Source organism: Rousettus aegyptiacus, unplaced genomic scaffold (assembly GCF_014176215.1).
Source record: "Rousettus aegyptiacus isolate mRouAeg1 unplaced genomic scaffold, mRouAeg1.p scaffold_m13_p_13, whole genome shotgun sequence".
Classification (NCBI taxonomy): Eukaryota; Metazoa; Chordata; class Mammalia; order Chiroptera; family Pteropodidae; genus Rousettus; species Rousettus aegyptiacus.
Window position 1 is genome coordinate 43,579,718 of NW_023416288.1, and position 21,083 is coordinate 43,600,800.

Here is a 21,083-nt window from a genome sequence, read left to right on the forward strand (position 1 = left end):
GTTTTCGTCATTTGGAAAACATTAGATCAAAAGGATGTGCTGTGGTAAATAGTAAAAACTAAAAATAAATGTTTATGGAGGAGGAGAAAGTGAAAAAACAATGAGTTTCTCTCTTACTCTCACGAAAGGCAACCCCACTCCAACACGTCCATCACTGCTAGCGAAGATGAAGCCCCAAGCTGGGCACTGAGAGCCCCCCACAGCCCCAGAGTCTGACCACGAGCACCTCCTCCGCCACCCAGCCCATCACCAAGGCCAGTCAGTCCCGTCTCCGACCCGCATCTCAGTCTCGGGGCCGCGCTGCTGCAATGGTCCCCCAGCTGGCCTCCCTCCTGCCTGCGGGCTCCCCCGGTCTGCCTTCCTCACCGCAGCCAGTGAGCCCTAAGACCCCTCCCGTGGCATAAAGAGCTGCCTCGGTTACTCACCCAGCCCCTTTCGTCATGACAGTTTCCAAGTTATTTGGGGGTGGGGGTCACTTCACCCTCACTAAGTAGCAGCTGCGCCATTTGGGGTTGACCCCAGCCCTGGCTTCGAGGGGGAGGGATCCTGCTCGGATGAAGAACCTTGTTGCAGAGACCAGAAGTCAACGGCCACTGTGACTGGGTCGGGCTAACCCAAGCCCAAGGACGGGGAGGAATCCTGTTAAGTAGCTTAGGGAAGCCGGACTCTCCCCGCCCTGGTGAAAAGAAAAACGTGTGTCTGGTCACTGCCGGAGCCATCTCGCCACCTTGAGAGAAATTAGCCCGAGAACCCAGAAAGGAGCAAAGTCAACAGAATGTCAGAAATGAAGCCCCAAAGTCCCTTACGGTTCAAGCCCTTCAGGTGGGGCTTCCTCTTACCTATGGGACGGCGTCCCAGCTGCTACGGCTGGCCTCCCATGGGACGTGGAAGCCAGTCTAAACTTCCTACGTGACCTGCAGGCCCCGGCTGCATCTCCGACCTGCCCCGGGCCATCGTCCCGCATGCCCGCGACGCCCCCAGCAGCCAGGCCTCCCTCCCGTTCCTCCGCGTGTGCCCACGTCATTCTGTCTCCTCCCGGGCCCCTGGCATCCTCCCCCACCACCCCCCGCCCATACATGCCGGCCTCGGTTCTACGATCTCCGACACCGACCCAGCCCAGCTGCATGCCGACACCAACTCGCTGGCTTGAGAGGGAAAACGCATACGCTAAACGATTTTACCCATGAAGGTGTGAAATCAAGCGAGTTCACGGAACACCGTGATGGAGACTATAGCCCGACAGTGTGTCACCGGGAACTTAGACTTAAGAAACGCATTTCAGGTGCACACGCCAGACCCCAGCATCGTATTCTGATGCACTAGGTCTGGGGTGGGAATGAGAAATTTGACTTCTCTACAAGTCCCCTGAGGGATTTTAAGTCAAAAAGTCCATGGTCCAGACTTAATAACACCGGCATACTGTTAGAAGTAGCGCTTCTGAGTCAAAAGCTCCTGGGTTCGAATCTTGACTCGGCCATTTATCGGCTGTGGGTCTTGGAGAAACTAACTTCTCAAAGCTACAGTTTTCTCATTTGTAAAATGGAGATAATAACTCTGGCTACCTCCTAGGTTTTTAAAACAGTGCTCAGCACATGGTAAAGTTTTAATGAGTACTGACCTGTTTTATGCCTTATTCTTATATCCTGCGGGAGGTGTCGGGGCTGTCCCCAGGGGGCAAACAGTTGCAATGGAAACTTTACTGTGCAGGTAATTGCAGAGCAGACTTGAGGGCAAGGAGTAAGACCTGGGCGGACGGCTCGGGGGGCTGACGAGCCAGGAGCCTTGCCGGGCGGTTTGTTTACCAGCAGCTACGCCCAGACGCTGGGTCGCCATTGCCTCAGAGCAACAAGACTGGATGTCCCAGGTGGAAGCTGTTTACTTTTTTTCTTCCCAGAAATAACAGCTACAGTTTAAATCTAGTAAATAGAGATGACCAAGTTTGAGTTTCATTTCATATCGCAAAAGTGTCATTCCCAGGTGATTCCACTCGTGCTATCGTGAAAGTCTACTGCCGATTTTTATTTAGAGGTCTCTGGGTGGAAAACGATCTCTCCACTCCTAGTTTACCGGGAGACAATTATGAATCCGGCCACCCGCAGGAAGGCCTAACCTCAGGAGCAGTGCGGTAGCAGGTGCCAGCCCTTCCCCCCCGACGTGCCCTCGACATCGTAGTTCTGTTGAGTCCCCCTTCTCCTCTGGCTCAGTCGCCCGTGGGTGACTGCTTCCAGCCTTACACACTGCGACAGGAGCTGTCCCCTCGCTCAGTGCCAGGGGACTTGGCATCTGCAGTTCTAGTCTGAGGACACTAGGCAACGTGAGCTTCCAGGGAATTCACACGACGGGGCGAGTTTTCTGTCCTCTTAGGAATTGGGCCGTGGCGAAAATCAAAAGGACACTTGTGTGCCTCCCCCACCACCCTCCAAGGAATCGTGGGACAAAGCGCATTAAGATAAATAAACAAGCACTAGCTGCTGGCAAGCACAACTCGACCTCAGGGGACACAGGTCCTGGGTGTCTTAGAGAACAACGTGACAAATCGGGCTGGGGCCAAGCTACAGTCTCGGCTAGAGGTTCCTAACCTGGGGTCCCTGGACCCTCCCCAAGGGGTCTCTGAACATGAATGGGAGAAAAAAGATATCTTTATTGTCACGATCCTTAAACTTAAACTCTCTTCTCCTATGATTGTAGGCAACAAATCATGGTGGAATCAACAGTGCTTTTAATGACAGAAACCACAGATATGTTCGTATCGCACTCAGGCATTGCACGCATCTTGAAATACCATTTCCGCTCATCACTGCTTCAAAATTCGCAGCTACTGGACCCACCACGAAAGGCACGCCTGTATTCCTGTGCCTTAGTGTTTTTATAACTGTAACATATTGGGTTTCCTTTGTATATAATATTATTTTTGAAAACATTATTCTGAAAAAAATGTCCCCACGCTTGACCAGGTGGCAAAGGGGGTCCATGATACACAAAGCAAAGTTAAAAAAAAAAAAAAAAGGCTGGTCTAGAGTGAGGACGTCCCCGCCGTGCTAACCATTCCTTCTCTGCGACTTGTTAGAACTTGAGAATCCTACTCAACACAGCTCACCCAGCAGCCGCCGGAAATCAGCGGGGTTTGGCCTCTGCGATGATACCTAGTCACCGTCCCTGGCCAGCAAGAAGGAACAGACACAGTGACAAGCTACCTCCCAGCCCCCATAGTTCAGGCCCATTTGGAGAGGAAGTCATGGCCCTGGATTATCTCGTCTGTGCTGGTATCTTTCTGCCCATGGGGAAGGCTGTCGAACTTCTGCCGAGTGTTGACGATGCGTCCCCAGATGCCCGGAAAGCTCCTGAAGAAACGACTAGCAGCTCACAGCACTGTGCCAAGGAAACCACTACGTGCCGATGTCACACCCCCCCGGGGCTGCTACCGGTACGGTGATGCCCCTTACCAGCTGCTCCACGGACACTGGCCCAAGCTCCCCGAACGCCCTTCCGCCACTCCAGACACGCCGGCCCCAGGAAGCCCCGCATGCAGGACAATGAAGATGTCATTTTTTTCCCCATTCATGTTCAGAAGACCCCCTCAGGGAGGGTCCAGGGACCCCAAGTTAGTAACCTGCAGTTGAGACTGTAGCATAGCCACCGGCCCTCCTGGGAGAGGGACTGTCACTCGACCGCCCTCCTGACTACGCATCTTGCTGTCTCCAGGAGTCACTTTCGTGTGACCTCTTTGGGTCCAGTGTTGACATATTATGACTATCCCCATGGTCACAGCCACCCTACCCGGCCCCCAAACCTCTGCCACTTTCACAAGGGAGACACCAGGACCTGCTGAGATGGCTGGGTGAGGGACTCCGATACCACTTCTCCACATTTCCCTAAAAAGGCTACCACTGACGAGCTGGCCTTCGCGAAGCTGGGCTGCGCTGCGCTGGAGGGGAGGCGACTCACGTGCTCTGCGGCTACCACGTCGCTGTCACTCGCTGAACCGAACGTGCGCACCGGGGCTCCAGCACTGCGGTCCTCGGAGGGCTGAGCCCACGGCACCCTGCTTCTCTCTGAGTGTGCGTCAGAATCCACTGACCTTCCTTAAAGTCTAGACTTGAATTCCTGAGCGAACGTGGCTGAGTAACAGCTCTTCATCACCGCCCGTGACACCTCCCACCTCCGAATGGAAGGCCTTTTTTCTAACAGCGCACATACACGTCAATGGCTTCCGTATCGCTTTTAAGCTTTACGGTAAGAAAATTTACCAAAAATTCTGGAAATGTTTCTATTGATCTAAGAATGTCCCACTCAAATGTTGTCTCCGCGGACTGGTATATTCTTTCGGACCCTAAATGGTGAACAATCCCTTTGAACATTCTCAACGATAAAATGCCCGATGGAGGCTGTGGTGAGCTGCCGAGCTGTTGCCCCGGCAGCCCCGGCCTGCGCCAGCTGGGAGCTGCTTCCTCCTCTTCCAGCAGGCTGGGCGCTGGAAGTCAAAATAGCTGAGTGGGTTTTCAACCCACCACTTTCCAGGGGCGAGCCTCAGCTGTTTCTCCAAGTCGAAGCTGGTGTGGGCTTTAGAGGAATGTGAAACGCCCGGCCCCATGGCTAGCATGTAATAAGGACGCGGTCACTTGTTATTTCTGTTGTTTTAATGCTCTTCGGTATTTGAGGGCGCCAAGGGGCTGCATGTGGGCCAAGAACCGGGCTTCTGGAAGGATACAGGGAAGGCACGATCTTGTTACCACATAAGTGTTGCCCAAATCCTCATTAGAGAGTCATTCTTTGGATTAATTGCTGTTTAAAAACACGATTAATCTTGGGCAATATGCTATTAAACGATTAGCACCAATTTATACTGACTGCGTATGTGTGAGTGGTACCAGAATGTAACATGGAAGTGTCCAGAGGTTCCCTCCGCTGGGGATCGGCAGGGACCGTGGAAGAAGCAATATACTGAAGGGGGAGGGGTGGTTCTCAGCCCGCAGGGCGTGAAGTCTGGGGCCGCTTTCAGCTCCGTGGCCTGAGGAGAAAGAAAGAATGCTTTGGGCAGCACTAAAAAGAGAAAACTGGAACAGTTAAAGTTTAGGAAGCAAGTTGATGGGAGAGGGGAGAAGACAAAGGGCTCCAAAGCATTATCACGTGGCTGACATGATCCTTGTTTCCCTTGGGTCCTCCAGAAGCTGCGCTCGGCTGGAATGTGAGCTGCAAATGAGGAAGAGCAGCGCCCCCCTTTTATCCACGGGGTGGGGGGTACATTCCAAGACGCCCAGGGGATGCCCGAAACCTCGGGGAGCACCGCACCCCACATACGCTGTTTTTCCTGTGTGCGCACACCGATAATAAAGTTTAGTTTACAATTAGGCACAGTGAAAGACCAACAATAATAACTGATAACAAAAAAGAACACTATAGCAAGACACTGCAGTGAGAGCTCCGTGAATGTGGTTGCTCCCAAAATAATCTCCTGTGCTCACCCTTCTTCCTGCAACGATGTGAGGTGACACCGTGCCTTTGTGATGAGGTCACAGGGGGTGAAGGACGTAGCTTAGGCTCCCTTGTGAGGTAGCTTAGGCTACTATCGACCTGACAGGAAGTCAGAAGGTCAGCTGCTTCCGGCGACCCTGGACCCTGGAGCCTTGACCAAGTGGCACACCTGGAAAGGGGAAGAGGGCGGAAGTGAAGGGAGGGGCCTGCGAGCCTCAGCCAATGGGGTGTGGCGCCCGGCGCCAGCCCCGCCTCCCGAGGAGGGGGCGTGGCCGTCGTCGCCGCCCCGCCCAGTCCGCCGGCCTGGCGCTGGGGCCCGGCTGCAGGATGCTCCTGGGACTCGAGGATGGGGCGCGGCTCTGCCTCCTCCAGGCTCCTTCGGCGCGGGGCTCCGGCCGCGTCCCGATGTGATCGATATGCTATGAGAGGTGACCATAGGAGTCGTGCATGAATATAGGGCTACTTTGGTATGTCAGTCCACTGAGGGCTCAGCCCATCCAATCCTCTTTCTTTGTAGATAACCTCCTTCGGTTTCCTTTCTTCCTCTTGCTCTCTAATTAACTGTTTTCCCTTATGCAGTTAATGTTAAGATATATCCCTTTAGTGAATAATCAAAATATCAAATTCTTGATCTATGTAAAGTACTCTTGGACTATTGTAATTTTGTATCGTGTCCTTGTTGCTGTATTATAAATAGATGACCATACCGTCATGTCACAGTCACATGAATGTTCTAGATACACTGTAGCAACTAGATCAAGTTCATGGAAACAATTGGATTAATTACCTCCTCCTGTGAGATTTGTCTCCTCCAGTAACTCTCTTCAGAGAAGTGTTGTTGCCTAGCCCCTAGCACCTGTCTCCATCCATCTTAGATGGCTCCTGCAGGCGTCCCTATGTTCTGTTAGCGGTTCTTGGAAGTTGCCTGCCGCCATTCCTTCAGTTCGGTTATGATGTGAGATACTTCAAAAGAAGAGCGGTTTGCTGCCGACTGCATTATGTTGACCACATCCTCCCCTGGGTCAATCCACTGTTGACTTCCTTTTTACCACATTATCAATCTCTGTAATAACGACTGAATTTGTAAGCATTACTGATGCTTTTTTTCATCGTTTGTTGCATGTTGACTCATATAGTCTCCCAATTAAAAAAATATATATTTTTTTAATTTAAATTCACACTTCAGGAAGACCTAGGCCAGTTCTGAGATTTTGAGTTCTTTCTAGTAGGATATGGAAATGTGCTCTTTCTAGTTTTCTTTATAATAGCTCAGCATTGAAAATTTTGAAATGAGAAGAATTTAGGAAATACTGGATAGCTCTAGATGTTACTTTGAGAGACAAAGAAAAGGGTGATTGAGCGCTATTGATTTATAGGATAAAATCAAAACATTTTGTAATAATTTCTGCTAAAAGACCCCATTATAATGTTTGAACATGACATCTAACTTTCATGCTTTGTTTCTAGCCTATGTATTGCTTTAACAAGTTATTGACAATTCTAATTGTCACTAATTAAGGCAAAAAAACTAAAAACTTTACTCAAGAAACATGGTCTAATTTGATATTGCTGTCACTAGAACTCAAATTATGTGGAAATCCTGATTATAACTACATAATTAGTGTTTTTAGTGAAATGAAGGCAAGAAAAATAAATGTGTGGAATTAACTTGAAACGCACTGTGAATTACGCGCATCTTTATTTCCCTTCCGAACATCGCCAGACCATCAATGTAGCACACACACGCACAGTAATAATCTACTTCCGTTGTATTTGCTACTTTTCCACCTTCCAAATCGCACACGTATTTACCTATTTTGTCAAGAAAGTTTATTTGTCAAGGTAGGAGAAGTGAACATGTTTTACTTAACAGTTCGTGAGCTTGATTTGTGACTTACACGTATCGAGACTTAGGGGCTCCCTGGCCCCAAGTTCTGCAAATGCCTGAGGAAGGCCTACCTCATTGAGTACCTCGGTGCCGGTGTGTCCCTCACGACGCCCCTGGCTGTAGAAGCCTCCGGGCTGCGAAGGTGGACGGGCCACGAGCCGTCAGACACCTGAGCACACACCTCCATCTCTGCGGGGGCCACGGCCCTTCGCTGTCAGCAGCGGTGGACCCCGCCCTCTCGCCTCTGCTGCTCCCCGCAGCCCTGCCCCACCCGTGCCCAGGGCCCTCTCCGTCCTGTCCATCCTGCCGCTGCCCTCTCTCCTCCATGGCTGTACCTGCGCTCCTCTGGTCGGGCAGCTGTGACAGGAATGCGAGTGGCCGGTCACAGACAGAGGGCTCCTGACAAGGCGTCAGTCAGGCTTTTTCTCTTCTCTGCCCAAAACGCTCCTGTGACACCCATTTCCACGCAGGTTCCTCCAGGGTCCTACGAAACCCTGCTGGCCTTGCCCCGTTGCCGCGCCCTCTCCGCTCGCTCCCGCTGGCGCTGCTCCTGGCTCGGGGGCCTTGCCTCGCTTTCCCCGCTGCCTGGACCCCTCGTTGGGTCCCTCTGTCCCGGCATGTCCCTCAGGCCATCGGACCCTGCGGTGCAGTGTGTGCTCTGTGACCCTGCTCTGTACACACGGTGCGGGCTCCAGAAAGCTGAAGAGCAGGGGAGGCCAAGCAGACTAGAGAGAGGAGCCTCGGGATAGTTCCCAAGTCACGGAAGTCAACGCATCCCTCCCTCCCTTCCATGATGATGGGAGGCTCTTCTCCTTAAACGAGATTACACAGAATTAACACAGACTCCGCTTACAGAGGCCATTTGACTGTCCTGACAGAGGCGGCAGTGTGACTCGGGGCGTCGGGACGAAGCGGCTTCCCCACTGGGCCCCACCCTACGCGGACGCCACACGAATGCATTTCCCTTTGGCTCAGTGATGCCTGAAACTTCTAATGGCTGTCCAGGGAGAGGCGGAAACTGACGCGGAGGGTGACTTCCTTCATGGGGGAGCCGAGTCAAGCAGCGGAGACTGCGTAGGCCAGCGCGTTAAGGAGCTCCGCCTTGCATCCCGCTGCAGCAGGGCGGCGAAAGGAAGGAGCTGATGAAGGGGGCCCCTGGGGACGCTCTGGGGTCCCTCGAAGAAGGAACGTGCCCCTGTGGTCAGCCCGCCGTGGTGCCATCCAGCGAGGAGGGCCAAGGTCAGCCAGAGGACGTCAGAGTGGTGCTTGAATGGGAGCCCGGATGCCGGGGGGCTGGACGCCCCCCCCCCCGCTCACCACACACACACTCACCACACACACACGCAGGCATACACACCTACCTGATTCTATTAAACGAGATTCAAATATCGTCTCTTTGTCACGTTCTGCTCTGAGTGGCGGGAAATCCAAAATGGCGCAGACATAAACAAGACATCCGTTTCCTCCACCGTCACATGAATGAGGTTTAGAGACGGTTCGAGTACAGAGGGCGTTCATGGTTCAGGGGTCAAGGCCCCTCCGTCCTGCTGCTCCACCCTCTCCCGCATACACGAGTTCAGTCTCGTGGTTCAGGCGGCTGCCTGTGCTCCGGTCGTCTCGTCTGCATCCCCAGCCAGCAGGACACTTCTCAGATGTGGCACAAAACACTTAGGCTCTGATCTCACCGGCCAGGACCCAGGCGTGTGATCACGTCTGCTGGTAAGCGCCTGAGGAGTGTCTGCTGCGGGCGGCCGTGTGCCCAGCTGCACGCCAGGAGTTCTCACGTAAAGGAAACGGAGGAGAGCGGAAATCAGGACCGGATGTAACCCGTTTTCCTTCTCATTCAGACGTTTCCCTTCTCTCAGCTAATCTCGATGAGTCCCTGCCGGCCATAGACAAGATGTCCTTCCGGGTACCCGTGTCTCCTAACGCCAAGACCTCCGATGGCATCTGGAGCACGCCTCGTGCAGCGCGGGGAGGTCCCGGAACTCCGCCGGTTCGCGAATCTTTTGTTAGGTCCACAGGAAGCGGGCCAAGGCGGCGAACTCGGCAGAGTGCGGCCTCCCCGGAAAGCCGCTCCTGGCAGCCTGGCCTGACTTTCTGTGACTCGTAAACAGCAGCGCCCCTTCGATCCCCGGGGGCGTCTCACACCCCGCTTCAGGCCGAGGTAGACGTGCACGTGTTACCCCTGGCTACACGTCGGTTTCTAGATGGGCATAAACTACCCGTCGCCGCTTTCTCTAGGAGGCGTAGGACGCTGTGCCGAATCAGGCCACAAATTTCCGCGGATGGAAATTCCTCAGCAGGCACTCATGTCACCGGACCGCCTTTTCCCAAAGCAAGTACCGCCGATTTTGCTTATGGGGCAGGTGGGGAAGATATTGGGTTGGCTCCAAGAATTTGGCTCATTAAGCCAGAGGAAAGCAACCAAAGAGAAAAAAAAAACACCTGAAGCATCATGGAATAGGAACAATCCCCGAGTCCGGCCAAGGGCAGGCCGCAAAGGCGGTGGGATGGCTTGACTTTCCCATTTTGATGGATCTGTTTACTTCTTACGCAGCCATTTCGTGGTTCACAAGATCAACAGCTATGCTATGGCGAATCGTCCTTGTATGCTAGAGTTATCGAAGCGTGTCCCAAATTCATGGGGCCCGTGATGAAAACAACGTCGAGCGCACACGCGCTTTCGGCTGAGACATGAAGCAGTGAATGGCAACGTTATTAACCGTGGACTGCTCTACCCGCATTGTTTCCTTACGAGTGTCCTCGTCTCCTGGCTCCAGCCCCGATGTCACTGTTTGGCCAGCAGCACTTACATGTGTTATTAGTCTGGGGTAATTATTAGGTTCCAGGGAGCCCTGGGGTGTGAGCCCAAAGGTGCCATCTTGGCCAGATGGCAAAGGGCCGTTGCGGCTCTCTGTTCAGTGGGAGGACTGGTGAGTCATCAAGTCAGTCTACCCGTTCGTGTGGGCAGAAAGTCGCTTAACTCGAACCTAACATTAGCAATTAAAGCTGTCTCTCAGGAACACTTAAAAAAAAAAAAACTAATAATTCCCTAAGATTATAAAATGGTAGCAAGAGGTGGGTGATGGCTGCGTTCCCCCGCTTTCCGGTAAACTCTCGCCTCCGAACCCCATTGCTCGCTGGCGACAATCGCTGGGGCCGAATTATTACAGAAGTTGAACCTCTGTCCGGTGGGGTGCTGCGTGTGGACTCGTGTTCTGATCCGCGAAAACGCGGTGCCACACACAGTCGCCAGCGGAATCGTTTTTCCCTACGTTTCGTGGAAAGGGCGTTCAGAATCTCTTCATGACTAAGTTATCTAAGCTGCTGGATAATGGCTGTCTTAGTTCTGTACCGCCACGTAACAAATTGCTCCAACTCGCCAAGGTTCGAAAGCGTCCCTGGGGGTCAGGAACCCGTCCGAGCACGGCTCAGCTGGGCGCCCCGGGCTCCGTGCTCCCGGGAGGCTGCAGTCAAGCTGGGGTCGTGGCCTCACCTAACAGCTGCGCTGGTGGTAGCCCTGGGGGTCGCTCAGCCACATGGTCACTGACGGGCCTCGATCCCTGGCCAGTTGGGCTCGGCCACGGGGCCTCCTCATGACCCGGCAGCTGCCTTCACATAGGGCCAGTGCTGAGAGGGACAGAGACAGAGAGACGGAAAACCCAGGCAGAAGCCAGGCTTTTCGTAGTTATCGCTTCCGCCATATTCTGCTCATTTCGAGTGAGCCGACAGGTCCAGCCCGCACTCAGGGCGAGGGGGCAGGTGGGGACATCAGACCGTGGGGTCACTGAGGCTATCGCAGAGGCTTCCTGCAATGGCATTGGAGCTTTATGTTTCTGGAATGATTTTTTGGCAGATGGTCTTGAATGATAATTAAAATAAATCAGTGTGTTTTTACGGAGTGGCTAATATTGGATATTTGGTAATGAAATGAGGCTCTTTGAGGTTAAGAATCTGCTAGTCATACCTAAGAAAGTGTTTGATATTAGGTCAAGTGTTATGATCTCCTTGCAGGCACTGAGCCCGTGAAAGCTACACACTGTTTTTTTAGGTTCGATATAGTTTACCGAGCAAAGTCTCTTTCAGTAAATTGAATAATAAACTAATTTCGACTTCTCCCGTTTCTAAAAGCTAATGAACAGAAGCAGGTTTTCCGTGGGGGGGAGTGGGTTTCGCGTACCTTTGGCACCACGGCTGCCCCGCGCGCTGACCTGCAGTTCTGCGCGTCAGAGGCTGGCGCGGCAGGTCCATGTTCCTCCTCAGGACCTCGCGAGGCGGAAGCCGAGGGGCCTGCCCAGGGCGACGGCCTCGGCTCGGGCTCGGCGTCTCCTCCCCGGCCTGCTGGCGGTGGACGGTGTCTCCCCTCGCCATGCGGGCCCTCCGTTGTTGGGCCAGCCTTGGGTCGCTCCTGCTCTCGGAGGCTGGCTTTCTCTCCGTGATCGCTGGGAGAAACTCGCAGCTTGCAGAGGGCTCCTGGGCCCTGTCTTCACCTGTCCCAAAACGTCTCGTAATCACCGGAGTGCAACCTGTCCTGTTCACAGCCCCGTGGGTTTGTGGGTGTACACTCCAGGAGCACAAGATCTTGAGGGGACATCCTAGAGTTCTGCCTACCACAGACAGGTCTACTGCTGTTTTTTCAAGTTCGGTGACATTTTCTTCTGCAGCATTATACCTGTTATTCATCTCGTCTAGTGTATTTTTCTTCCAGACATTGTATTTTTCATCCCATTTGGGTCTTTTTGATATCTTCCATTTCTTTCATGATGGTCGTGTTTTCCTCTACCTTCTTGACTAAGAATATATTTGTAATAACTGTTTCAACATCTTTTCTAATTCCATCATGTTTTTTCATTTCTGGTTCTGGGTTATTTTTCTGGTTTTGTTTCTTTAACTAGAATTTCTCCAGGTTACAAATAATATTTCCTACTTCTTTGCATTCATGGTAACTTACGACGGGATGTTAGACATCGCAAATTTTACATTTTTGAACATTTGATTTTGTCGTGTTCCTTTAAATGGGCTTGGAGTTTGTCCTGGCACACAGGTGAGGGGCCGGGAGTCAGCTGGACCCTTCCAGCCCTGCGAGGGCGGGCCCAGCATCGCCTCCAGTTAAGGGATAATCCGAGGGTTCCGCCCAGTGCCCCCCGTGTTACAAACCGTCCCCACTCGGCTCGTGCCGCGCACGCCGTCCCCAGCCCCCAGTGTGCGAGCTCTGGACGCCATCATGTTCCTCGCCTCCCATGGCTCCTCTCCTGGCCTCGGGCGGGTTCTTCTCACACACGCAGAGAAGGACTCGGCCCGACACGGCGGCCGTTTCTCTGTGCATCTTCTCCACTACTGTCTCTCTCTGTCCCTCTCTCTCTCCACCCCCACCCCCCTTTTCTCTCTCTCTCCTCTTCCTCCTCCTTCTCTCTCTCTCTCTCTCTCTCTCTCTCTCAGCAACTGCCACCTTTCTGGTACTTTGTCCTGAAAATTCTACTTGCCTGGCCAATCTGCTTCTCAACCCAGCAAGACTTCTGGGGTCTGTTTGGGGCCCTGCTCTTTACACTGCCACCTGGAACCTCCGGGCAGTGAACTGGTGCAGTCTTGGGGCCAACTGTTCATTTTCTTTTTTCTCAGCGGCCGTGGACCTGCTCTGCCTGTTCTCCGATGCGTGAAATAGTCGTTTCGTACATTTGTCCATTTTTCTTATTTAAGGCGAGAGGTTAGCTATGGTCCCCGTGACCCCGTCTTAACCAGCAGTGGAATTGTCATGAGGAAACCAAAATAAACATGGAGTTTGCACCTTTAAGACGCTTTTAGAATGTAGAATAATCTGCGTCTCGGGTCTGACCGACCTGGGACCGGCCCGCCACTCGTGTTCGCGGCGCGTGCTGAGCATCCTCGTGCCGTTGCGCTCTGCGTCTTAAACGCGAGGGAGTTCGCGTGTGGAGAGGGTTTACCGGACGCCTCGAAGAGAGCGGGAGAGAGTCAAGGAGCGCGCAGAGGAAGAGACCGCGTCGGGAACCGCTGGATCGGCCGCGCCCGTCGACTCGGCAGGTGCGCCCTCGGTGACCGTTAGGCCACGTGCTCGTCCTCCTGTCCTCCCCGGGCTGGGCCGGCTGAGGGGCAGGTGCAGCCAGGAGCGCTGGAAGCTTCTGGCCCCCAGGTGTCCCCCCCCCGCCGTTCCCAGGTGCCACGGCCGCCTCCCTTTTATTTCTTTGCACGCCATGTAAAGCGTCAGCACCATCCTTAGATTGAGGCGAGGTGGTCGCCTGTCCCGAGCTGTGTGCTTTAGACACCTGTATTTCACAAACACAGAAGACAAATCTATCAGCGACCGCACAGGGCCCTCTGGCCCTGGGACGCACGGCATGGCCGTGGCGCGGGACAGGCCGTGTCCGCGCACGTCTGCTCTCAGGTCTGGTGCTGCTCAGGACCCGCCGACACTCTGAGCCGCACCCTCCGCCCGAAGCCCTTTGAACCTGAACGCCCCGAAGGTCTGCGTGGTCAGCACCGCGGCCGCCGGAGGTGGACCTGGCTCTGGCCTGCGGATCTCGGTGGCAGAAACGTTGAGTGGAGAGAGGACCAGCCGCGGGAAGCCTCCACCCGCGTAACGCGAAGGCGCTGGGTTCTCGCACAACGGAGCGTCGTTTGTCGGTGGCGCCAAGTGTCTGGGTTCTCGCTTCTCCTCGGGGTTCTCATCCGGGCCCCCAGAGCACAGTGCTCACAGCAGGTGCATATGTTGGCCGTGGAATCCTTTGCAATGTTCATTCATATTTAAACTCGTACATACGTGGGCCCAGCCGGATGGAACGTGAGTAAAACGCAGTTCTGATTCTTTACGCCGTCACCGCGGTGGCTGCTGGATGCTGGCTTGCTGTGCCGGTTTGGGGTCTGCAGGACAGAGGGTCGTGCAAGAGAGCGGTTTGGGGCGAGGCCTGCGAAGACACAGAGAAGAGGGAGCCGGAGTGGGCACCAGAAGCCGTCAGGCCACAAACCAGGTCTGACAGCTGGAAGGAAGGGGGAGGAAGGGACTTGGGGGCGAGGGAGCCCCGGGCTGCGACACGGCTCCCAGAACGTCCTGCCCCACCCCGCAGGTCCTCGTGCCCCTGCCAGGGGACCCTTGCCCCAGCCCGAACACCCAGCTCCGAGGCCCTGTGGCTGCAGGCCACCAACCTCTTTTCCATTTGAAGGGGCGGGGGGCGGGGCAAGCCTGCATGGCTGCTGAAGGCTGTGATTCATACTTTTTAAATAAAAAGTTTAATGGTATTTAATAATAGTTTCCAAAACTTAAACTAGCACTTTATTTACATGATTTTGATGAAAAATGTTGATAACCATGCTGGACGTGGGCGAGCATTGAAGACGTCATGCTCCGTGAAATGAGCCAGTCGCCAAAGGACTGACACTCCGGGTGCCACTCACAGCAGCCCGAGAGCCGTCGGACTCCAGGCAGCGGAGAGCGCGGCGGCCGCGGTCAGGCCCGGGTGCGGGGAGCTGCCCCGGGGCACCGGGCACCATGTCTGCCCTGCGAGGCGCTGCCTTCATGGAAAACAGCTCTTTGTCACATTAGATGACCTTGAGAGTCAGGCCATGTCCTCGTTGTCTTTGGGTGTTTCTTTTTAAAGCTCCCTGTTGGAGGAGGTGACTTTCTGATACCCCTCTGCATGGTTTAACATAAGGCACAACAGCTGTGCTCTGTGAGACAAGCAACGTTTGCAAACAATGACCCTTATTCCTCATTAAGGAGGTAGAAATCACCACTTAAAGTTAAAAATAGGTTAACCAATTTTGCAGACCACTCATTTTAGTGTATTGTATTCCTGTGCATTCCAGAAGATAGGAAGACACAGCCCAGAGGCTCCTGGAGGAGAATATAAGAAGCTACTCATGTTTGGAGATTTTTTTTGGTGAGTTACAAAACGGATTTCGCTCACAGGGGCCGTCTCGGGATCCTGGAGGCATTGTTTCAAAAAAAGCACGCAGGGACAGGACTCTCAAGAGTCACCGCATTTGATCAGCGTGCAGTTAAAATCCCCTTGTGTGCGGTTCTGGCTCTAAATTCTCGAGCAGCTAGAAGCCCAGAATGAACCATGTGACACATTTGGGAAAGAAGAGATTGATTTGGCAGCGGGTACAGTTCTGGCTCCAGGGGGCAGTGGGCGGGGCCGGCTTCCCCAGGAAGCGTCTCCAGGCGCCTCCCTGGGAATAATCCGGCTGCATGTTTAGCACGGAGATTGCTCTCAGCAGAAGAGCAAGAAACGCAGCGAGCTAAGCAACAGAGCAGAAAACGAAATAGGTCAAAACCCCTTTGGTGAGTGATGAACGTTTGTGCACCGCCCCCCCAAATCCATATGTTAAAGCCCCAATCCCCAAGGCGATGGTTTTTAGAGGAGGGTATTTGGGGGGTAATCGGGTCCTGAGGGTGCAGCCTTCACGAGTGGGATTCGCGCCCTTCCTCATACAGGAGATGCTTTTTCGCGTCTGCTGAGATGATCGCGTGATTTGTATCCCTCGTGCTGGAATGCGGTGATTTGTGTTTGCCGAAGCGTCTTTGCGTCTCGGGCACGGGTCCCACTCGCCCATGGCGAATGCTGCTTTCCTGCTGAGGACGTCTGCGTTTGCCTGGCGCCTTGATCTTGGACTTCCCGGCCTGCAGAAGTGTAAGAAATAAACATGATCTAGTTCTGGCCAAGGAAACATGAGAACAAGTCAGCTGGGGGGAATCCTTTTTCCCCCCTGAGAAGAGCCAAAGCTCTCGCGGAAGAGCTACGTCCGCCCCTCCCTGCTCATGGGGCTGTGAGGCCTGGGGCCCGGCAGGCATCTCGCGCTTAGCAGGTGTTCATTCTGTGGATGAAACCACTGAGCTGCTGACCACCCCTGAAAGGACCCCGCTCTGAACTTCTCACTCCTTGCGGGTGAAGCTTCTATTGCTTCGAGCTGAGAGCAGCATTTCAGCCGCTGCAGACAGTCTGAAGTCCGGGAGGGAGGGACATGCTCCGTCACACTGCTGCCCGAAGGAGTGTTCGAGCTCCTTCCTCATTCCATCTCTTAGTTGCCGCTGTGGTCACTCAGTGTCCTAGGAGCCCGGAGGACGAAGGTTCCGTGGGCTCAGGGGAATGCAGAGCAGCCCGTATTCCCAGAAGGAAGCTGGCCTCTAACGGTGTCATGCGAATGGCACCCAAATCGTCCTCATCAGCATGTGAAGCAAGATAAAATGACTTCCTCGTATCCTGCTTCTGGGTCTGAAATTCCGTTGGTGGAGATTAATTTTCTCAGTCTTAAAGAGTCCCGTCTCAAGTCACGTGCAACTGGCCCTCTGCATCTCTGGCTCCCACGTCTGCGGATCCAGCCAGTCGCGGATCAAAAATATTCAACAAGAAGTTAGACTTTTGCTGACGTGTACTACGTAATTAGGTCTACGATGGTTGCCTCTGATTGAACATGTACAGACCTGTTTTCCTCATCATCATCCCCTAAACAACGTGGCGTGACAACCGTTCACGCCGCCTTTACATTGTATTAGGCACTATAAGCAATCTAGAGATGACTCCAAGTGTATGGGAGGAGGTACATAGGTTAGATGCAAATACCGCTCGGTTTTATCAAAGGGACTTGAGCGTCACAGGATTTTGGCATCCCCAGTGGTCGTGGAACCAATGCCACCTCCTCTCAGGGTACCGAGGGGGTGACTGTTTTCCGGAGCACGTTACCCGAGATGGGGAACTGTGAGATGGGGACGGAACGAACGGAGTCTCAGGGTCTCTGAGATGGCGGGCATCTCTGAGGTCACCCAGCCGCGCACCTTTATTTTGTAGGTGAAAAATACCATAGACCAGAGAGGTTCATGGTTTACCCAGAGAGAACGCCCACCTTGGAGCCAGAACCCCGGTTTCCAGTAGATTTATGCTCTGTCCGCGCCCCCCGCCCCCGCCAAGGTAAGTGTGTGGACAGCACAGACCGAATGCCCGGAGGAACTCTGTCGCAGTTTTCCTGTCGGCCTGGAGTCCGTGGGCTCACAGCGCCATTCGACCTGCAGGTGGGGGGTGGGGCGGGGCACGAGCAGCGTGATGGGGGTGGCCGATGGGCGCGCGGACACAGACGCCTGGCCACGGGCCTCGGGAGTGGCCGAGGCCCAAAGCTGCCCCTGGCCTGACGTGCTGGAAAGGGCGGTTCCCCCTCTCGCCCTGCCCGCCTCTCCTGGGGGACCCGATGCCTGCTCGCTTCCAATAAACAGCCCACTGAACGTCTGGACGTGGGTTAGTCCGTTTAACAAACGTCATCGCGTGCTCTGTTTACAGCGGCATCCATTCTTTAACCTAGTTCTGGGATTTATGAAACTTATCACTGCTACGTACGTTTATTAATGTTTCGGAGACTATTTCTGTGAGATCTTCAAATGAAAGTGTTTCTTAAAATGTTAGGTTAAATTTTTCAGACATACTCCCATGTTTTTGTGGATCTATAAAGATATGCGCGCACCGTTTGAAGAAATCTGACCTTTTATAAAACAGCAAGAATTTATTGCAATGTGAACAGTAATCGGCCTCTGCTTTAGACATAGAGATATATAAAATATATATAAATATATAAAATATATAAAACATATTTATAAAACATAAATATATATTATAAAAATATATATAATATATAAAAATATATAATATATAAATATATATTATAAAATATATAAACTATGTTATATTATAAAACATAAATATATATTTATAATATATATAAAATATATATATTTAAATATATTTAAAATATAGTTTTTAAATATATTCTTTCAAAAGAGCCACATTCAAAAGAGACCGTTTCGTTGTTATTTTTGCAGACAGCCGTACAGTCCTCTCTCCAGCATTCCCCAAACCGTCAATCTTGGAACGGTTTCTGTGTTCTCTTGCCCTCTGCTGGCTAAACTGAGACATTCCTAAGAAACACGTCAATTAAATACCTCACAGTCACCAATGTGCGGCCCATTTTTAGTCCAATTTGGCAAAAGCTCCCTTAACACCCGAAGGGGCTCAGCAGAGGCCTCCCCAGCACCCGCCCCTCGAGCCTGGGAATTATCGTGCGCGGAAGCCAGTCGAGACCCTGCAGACTCATGAGAAAACTACCTCTCCCTTAAAGAGTTTAAATTAGGGCCTTGGCCCATAATTAGCAGTATCGCCAGAAAGAACATTTTACGACCTATTTACAGAGACGGGCAAACACCTGTCACTGTCTTATCGCCCTGCGGTGACTCTCCTCCCCTCCGAAGCCCCAAGGCGCCTCGCCGCGCCCTGAGCTCAGGATGCCATTTCAGCTCTCTGTCCCCGAGCCTCTCCCGTCCGCGAGGTCTCCGGCTCTCGGTTACGTGGGGCTCTCACGCACACGTCCGTAATTAATCCCGGTTATTTTCTCATGTCGATCTGCCTCCCGCACGCACAATCTTCACGCCAGAGATGACAACCCTAGCCGTCGACCCCTGCCTCGCACCAAAATGCCCACGACTGGTGGCTCCGGCTCGTGGGACCTGCCCATTCTCAAGCGTCTTCTGTATTTATGCTCCGCATCCTGTGATTAGCACCTTATCATACACTACACTGTCCCCTAATTGTTTCTGCTGCATAATTTGGTAGATATATCAGTGTGTAAACATACGCTGTTTGGGTTGTTAATTGCTTGGTGGTTGTCTTGTTTTCCCAGCATGACTGCCAATCCCATGGGCCCTTCGACCCCACGGACTGGATTCAGAAGAGGCCTTGGGCCTGGACACTAAGCCGTCACACATGCCCTGGACCTTCATGGGGTGAGGAGGGGCCGCTGCTCTGCCTGTGACCCCGGCACCCCCAGGCACCTTCCAGTCCGCCTGCAGTGGTCTGGAGCACACGCCCGTGGGTAAGGCCAGCCCTTCGCTGGGGACATCCGCAGCCCTGGGGTCTGCCGAGGAGTGGCTGCTGTTCTTGGATTTCCACGTTCCTGCTTACGTCTAGGTTGAAATCTGTATTTTTCTGTCTCCTAGTTATTTTGGAGGCCCAAGCTTCTTTCTCTTTCCCATCCTTTGTTAACTTGTTTTTCTTTTTTTGAGGGGGAGGGTGTGTGCGTAGATTTGCATCTCGGTGGCTGGCACTATTATCTCACGGGGCAAACTGCAGAAGTTCCCTTCTGGGTCTTTGCTTTGTGCCGTTTCCTCGGTGAGGGTGAGGTAAGAATGAGACAGTTGGCCAGATGGGAGGAGAGAAGAGCGGGTGTGACTAGCCGTCAGGGGGGTGCCGGACACTGCTGGATGGGGCGGGGCGCCCGCCCAGGACCTCGGAGGCACCCCTCGTGGTTTGTGGTCACAGAGTTAAAGTGAGAACAGTCAGCGTGATCAGCGCCTTTTCCCCATCCAAGTTCGGCTGCACCCTGCTGTGGTTTTAGGGACGAGGACAGAGAAACGTGGGAGAAGTCAGGAGGATAGCGGGGCACCCGGCAGGTCGGGGGCTTGCTGTGGTCTTGGGTCGGTGTCAGGCGTCAGGGGCGCCGATCCAGGCCCCCCAAGTCGATGTGCTTATTGCAATCACGTTCAAAGTGGCCAGTTATTTATTTTTTCTGTAGTCGGCAAAGTTGATTCTCAAGTGCAAAAGAAAAGTGAATAAGCAAGAACCTCCGGAAAAGCCCTGAAATGAGGCGCAGCGGACAAGAGATATGAACAGGCCTTTCAAAGAAGGAAAAGTAGAAAATAAACAAAAATCGAATGGCCTTTAAGTACCTAAGAAGCTACTCCGTTTTATGTTAAGAGACAAGGGAATTAAAAAGTATTCGAAAATACTACTGGTCATCTACCTGACTGGCAAAACCCAAGAAGTCCAAGGACAGCCTCTGTTGAGGAGGCCAGGCAGGACCAGGAGCCGTCCTTGTTGCCGAGAGCGTGAAATCGTGTGGCCTTTCTGGAGGGTCCTCTGAAACTAACTAGTGAAGTGACATTTTCATTCACCCATTGACTTAGCAATTCTACATTTAAGAATCTCTAAAAATTCAAAGCAATATGTGCACAGCATTCATTGCGATATTATTTTTAATAGCAAAAGGTTATAAACAATCCAAATATCCATTGATAAGGCATTTATTATATAAATAGAAAACAACAGCTGTTAAAAAAAAAAAAAAGGAAAGGAAAAAAAGAGGAACTCTCTAAAAACAAGACTCAGAACCAAAGATTAGGTAGGTAGATAGAAGACATGTATAAAATACTGTAGAATACCACCTTTCGGTAAGAAAGGAGGAGAATCCAAGACGTTTGCTTATTTTTGCCAGAAACGAAAGCCTTGGAAAGGTGAGGCGAAGGTTAGTAACAGTGGTTTTCCAGAAACGGCAGGAAAAAGGCGCTGGGGAGGTCGAGATGCAGGTGGCACGTCTCTACATACACTGAACAAAGTCAACATCCAGCAGATCCTAACACAGCATTAAAATAAGATGAAGACGGAAAGTAAAGGCGAACTCGCAGCGGAGGGCGCAGGTCGCGAGGGCCCCGCCTGCCTGTCCAGGGGAGCCTGTCCCCACGCGAGCGAGGGTCGGCTCGCGGCCTGCCGCACCTCCGTCCCAGCCGCCATTTATCCACGTCCGCCGATGGCCCTGGGCCCTGCTGCCCTGGCGACCAGGACAGCGCCCGGCTCCTGCCCCCCTGGCCCTGCGGCGTCCGCGTCCACAGGCGGCTCCCTCCCTCCGTCCTGGTGCCTGTACGACGAGCAGTGCTAGTTTGGATTCGCGGGGG

At 52.9% G+C, this 21,083-nt stretch overlaps 1 long non-coding RNA gene across 1 annotated transcript; it reads left to right on the plus strand.

Annotated features, from left to right (window-relative positions):
* Positions 1-15,183: 15,183 nt before the first annotated feature.
* LOC107498194 lies at positions 15,184-20,763 on the plus strand. The gene is made up of 3 exons (XR_001593971.2): positions 15,184-15,255; positions 17,164-17,283; positions 19,037-20,763. It is a non-coding gene; the product is annotated as an uncharacterized LOC107498194 (long non-coding RNA).
* Positions 20,764-21,083: the final 320 nt, after the last annotated feature.